The sequence below is a fragment of the Poecilia mexicana genome, unplaced genomic scaffold (assembly GCF_051168715.1).
Source record: "Poecilia mexicana isolate PSO_F unplaced genomic scaffold, ASM5116871v1 scaffold_1, whole genome shotgun sequence".
Taxonomy (NCBI): Eukaryota; Metazoa; Chordata; class Actinopteri; order Cyprinodontiformes; family Poeciliidae; genus Poecilia; species Poecilia mexicana.
The window spans coordinates 5,837,266-5,842,599 of record NW_028263370.1 but is presented as its reverse complement, the minus strand read 5'-3'; positions in this window follow the sequence as shown (position 1 = coordinate 5,842,599).

Genomic DNA, 5,334 nt, shown 5'->3' with positions numbered 1-5,334 from the left:
ATCGATGCCAGAGAAAACGATCGTGTTTGAAGTCTCTCTCTCCCCGCTCCCATATCCACTACAATTGTTATGCTTAAAGAAAACCAGTGCACAACTTATTTATCTTGCTTACTTCTGCTTTCATTGTTCTGACGTTTATGCTGCACGTATTTTTTTGTAAAACGCCGAATCTGACTTCGGTAATTGATTTATCTCCCCTGTTAAATCAGAAGCTTTGGATAGCAGAGAGGCTGGCTAAAAGGGGCTTTAAATTATTTATTTACAATTGCTCAGCCTACCCACTGCAGCTGTTTCCTCAGGAGCCGAAAGTTCGCCTCAAAATAAGTATTTTTGCTGTTCATGCAAAAAGTTACATGTGAACCACTTCTCAGTAGACATAATATAAGAGGGTTGGATCCACCATAGAATGTGAAGTGTTTTATGTAACACTATAGAACAATTTGCACCATTTATCTGCCTCCAGTGGGTTTGTACATTGCCAATCAAACTAAAGATCGGTGTAATACTTTTACACTTAGTTTTGGGACTGGTGATAAAGTAATTTGTCATTTTGCAAATCTTTATGAGCTGCTAAAGTAGAATTAAAACTGTAAACTAAATTAAGTGTAATAAACTGCTTATTCGCTAAATTTAATCGTCTCCTCGAGCTACATAAGTTGCCTGTGTAGATATTATAGACTTATCTAAATGTTCTTCACTGAACAATGTGCTCAAACTTATTTTGGTTGTTTTCTTTGGCTGTTTGGTTGTTTTATGCATTTGTTTTTAGTTTTAGTTTATTTTACCTGCCTGTGCCTTGGCTTTGTTGTATAATATAATTGAAAAAGTGAATTTATTTCAGTGGTTAAATGTAGAAAATATAACTAATGTTTATAAGGAATTATTACACAGCAATATATTAAACATGTTTAATTCAGTTTATTTTCATTCAGGATTAAAACATTTTTAAATACAGAAATGTCAGCCCACTGAAAATTATAAAGATGTACTTTTACAGTATGCACACTCAATACTTGCTCCTCTTTTTTGCATGAAGTACTGCATCAGTGCAGCGGGAAGTGGAGGTGATCAGCCTGTGGCTTTGTTGATAAGCTAAGGAAGCCCATTGCTGTGGGTTATCTTCACTGCTGGGTCTGGTGTTTCATCTTCCACTTGTTTTGATGTACAGCACTTTGTATCAGCTGTGGTTGTTTTAAAGTGCTTTATAAATAAAGTTGGTATGGTATGGTATGGTATGGTCAATGCCTCATAAATTTCCTAAAGGGTTTAGGTCAGGCGAATTGCTGGTCATTTCAAAAATAGTTATTCTTTATATCAAGAACTCTTGAGGCACTTATTCCAGCTGCAGTCCAAACCTTGCAAATCTGCCCCAAACTCTTGAATGGATTTTGCTTCCCGATTTTCTAAGAGCTGTACAGCTTTCTCTTTTGGTTCTCCATATTTCCACCAAACTTTTTCCTTCCACCCAACTTTACATTAATATTTACTCTGTAAAATGTCAGCTCAATAGCATTAACATTTCTCTACTAAAAATCATTATTTTTTTTGCTAGTGTTTTCATTAACTGTAAACTATAATAATCAGAACTACACAACTGAAGTACATCACTCAGTGTGTAATGCATAATCCACATAACGTGTTTAATTTTTTTTTTCAGTTTACTGAAATGAATCAAATTTTCAAAGATATATTTTCTTTCTAAAATGCACCTGTAGTGCTGGTGCTCTTTGCATGTTTGTGTATCTATAGAACTGATTGCATGTGAAGAGTGTTCTTGTTTTCATACACACTCAACCCTGAACCTATCAACACCACTCATAACACTCACGTACAGCCAACAGACACACACACACTTTCTCTCTCCTCATTACACTCCCTTTCTCTACTTTGATGATATGCAAATATCCCTCCCTCCCACCTTCCTTCCTCCCACCCCGCCCTTCCTCTCTCTCACAAGCCTCTACACACACACACTTGCATATACACATTTCACATGCAGGCTAATGCGCTGTGGCAGCGTCCACAGACAGGCGGGGAGGATCAATTTTTCACCCAGTGTGCTACCAATATTTATAAGATAAGGCCACAGAAGATAGAGAGGGGGAGACTGGACAGAAAGATGGAGGGAGAAAAGAATGGAACAGTGCAGAAGGGGGATGAGAAAAATATTAATAAGTGAGTGGAATGAAGGAGAGGGCCCGAGGAGGATAGAGGCAAGTGTGTCCAAGAAGAAGGGTGAGTGGGATGAAGAGGAAGAAGAGCAGAGAAGAGGAGCAGGGGGAATAGTTACTAGGGAGGGTGAGGCACGGGTGAGAAAGCAGCGAGGGTGGGGATATCTCGTGGGTGTGTAGGAGGGTGGAGGCAGGATGAGTAAGTGGGTTAGGGGTTAGTTGGAAGGGGGATGGGTGTATTGAGGGCTCTGGGGGATGGTATTGGGAATGGATAAGATGGTAAGGGAAAAACGAGGGATGGTGTGGAAGAGGAAGAGAGGAGGGTGGGGGTTATTTAGCTGACATGCTCTCTTATTGGCCTGTTCAAATGCTGGGGGAGGGGCAGCCACAAACCATACTCTCACCAGCTGTAGGGAAGAGCAGGGAAACAAAGAGAGGGAGAGAGGAAGGAGGGGTGACGGGTTATGTGCTTCAATGTTGATATTCTGCTCTAATTAGATTTCTGTCTGAGTGGCGGAATGAATGGCAGGGATCTTACTGGGGGGAAAAATAAATAAAAAAGATACATTACAATAGGAGGTAGGTTTTATTACAGCCGCACAAGTTTGCGTTTTGTTTGCGAGAAGTTATTGATCTTTAATTGGGATTATTTGTTTGCCAGCATGTCTTGTATATATGCCTAGAGATGTACATTTGCTAATGTCTTTCAAAACGGATTCTTCCTCCAGTTAAAAGTTCTCGGTGAAGTCCAGAAAGCCACACTTTGAATTCAATGTTACTTTAATGTAATGTAAGATGTTATCAAAGGTGACAATAGCAATATTGTTTAAAACGATCCATGTCAAAGAATCGTGGAGAGGCTTTGTTAAAAACGTATTATCTTCACGTAATATCTTACCTGCAGTAGCTGACTCTCTCGACTTCCTCGAAATTGGCTGGACTGGTTGAGGAGGCTGCGGGTCAGGATGTATCCTGTCTGGGCATTTCCTACTACCATTCATACCCGTGTTCTTAACCATAAGTGATACACTGAATCCCCCCAGATTATAGTAAAATAACTCCTCAAACTTCATGTATTATTTGAAATAATTGTATACTGTCTTCTGTAAATGATTTTTTCCCTCTATTTCCATTATCTGCCACTTTAGAAACATGACTCCTGATAAAACTATATTAATTCTGAGCATCCGGCAGCAAATTCATTGCAACACAGAGTAGAAAATTAAATCGATTTAAATGTTCCCCTGGCAGGTGTGGCAGGTGCCACTAGATGCATCGTCAGTACAAAATGTATGGGGTTTTTTTTAGATAAAAAAAAAACAAAAAAACAACGTTGGGTATGGAACTACCAAGGTATGAAGAATGGGCCAAAGCATCACCAATCTGAGAGGGACCATTATCAAAAAAAAAATGTTGCCATGTTGAAAAAATCTCCAACTTCCAAAAACTTTAAGCAGCTTCTGTGAATGCTATTTTATGAATTTAAGGAGGGAGGTAGTGGTAGTAATCTCGCTGTGGGAAGCACATTGAAAATAAAGCATTTCCAGGCAGAGAAACTGTTTTACATACAAGTAAAGCAGTGTAAAAGAAAATGATGTAGCAGTTTGAATGAATATTATTCCTGATCTTTAAACTGCCTTATTTTTTTCTAGATAGTTATGCTACTGTGAACAGAAACACTTTACATTTTTTGTTCCCACTATGTGTCCATGTGTCCATATGTGTTGCATTTACTTTACCGCAGAATTCACAACTCAAATCTAAGAATATTGTCACACAATAGTAAATAGTGTTTGATCAAAGTTCTGATTTTTCTTGTCTATTGGTGCCACTAACTTGGATTAGCAGCATAAGCCTATAATAATGCATTTCTTCCCTTTTTATGTGTTTAAACACTGACGGAACATCAGGAAAACAGAGATTGTAGAGACCAGGCAAATTGTCAAAGTGAAAGTTGATTGTTTGTACCTACAACCTTTACATTTTCCTTGTCATGTAAGACTGAAATGCTGCTGAGCAAAGTCAGACTTTCCTAGTTAGGATTCTGACAGCGCGTGGACGGAGTTCTCGTTGACCTTCCCACCAAAAACTCAGGAAATCCAATATTTAAATACAAAGAGAATGCAGTAACGATGAGTGAATAACCACCTACTGCAAACCTCACAATGGTTAAGAGTTCAGAAAATAGCATTAGCATACAAACCATGATATATTTGAGATTACAGTTGTTTTTAAGACTATACAAGTCCACTTAGGTCTTGACCTCTGTCGGACTAGACATCAGCTTCAGCCTCTCGATCCAGCTAATCGGGAATCATGCAAAATAAAGACACCTAAGGAGTTCCCTCGTGAGGGTAAGATATTAACTTCTTACCTACTTTTTAAAAGAACCTCACCTCAAAAATCTCAAACCACCCAATTGACCTATTTGTAGGGAGATCTAGATCAATTGTTGTCTTTAAGCCTTCAAACAATCGACTACATTTGAACACGAAATCGAGAGAAAAGCTTTTACAAAATGTAAACTGAAATATAATTCCAGCACACAGAGGAAGGCAGACTGAGTGCCATGTGTTTGTGGAGCCCAGTTGACCTCCGCCTGCTAAACCAGTCGCTGGCTGTGACAGACTGTCAGGCAGGGGAATACAGAGGGTGTGTGTGTGTGTTTGAATAACAAAAAAAGCATGAGAAAATGAGGCAGAGAGTCAGGCTGACCAATCCAAGGAAACACAATTACACTTGAGACAAAAAAAGACACATGCAAAAGTCTGTGATGGGAAGAATCACAGGATTGATAGTGAGGAGAGTGCATAAACATGAGGAATAAAACAGAGAGAGAGAGAGAGAGAGAGCAAAGAGAGGAGGAGGCCAAGCTTTCTGTGGCTTAGCCAGACTGGAGCGGTGGGACTTGGCTGCTTGTGGACCCTTGGCTTCTGTATTAAAGCAAGGAAAGGAGGGAGCGGGGTTGCGGGGTGGGGGGGGGGGCAGAAAATCACAGTTAAAAAATGAAAAGGGCAACAAGCTATGCCAAGAATGCACAAGCAAGAAGTAACACATTGGGTTCTTTCCTTCTGCCTGCCTCTCTGTTTCGCCAAGCAGATCTAAACAATAGGTGGGAGCAACCTTGAGAACCAAGCATTATAAAGTCAGAACCCCGCTGAGT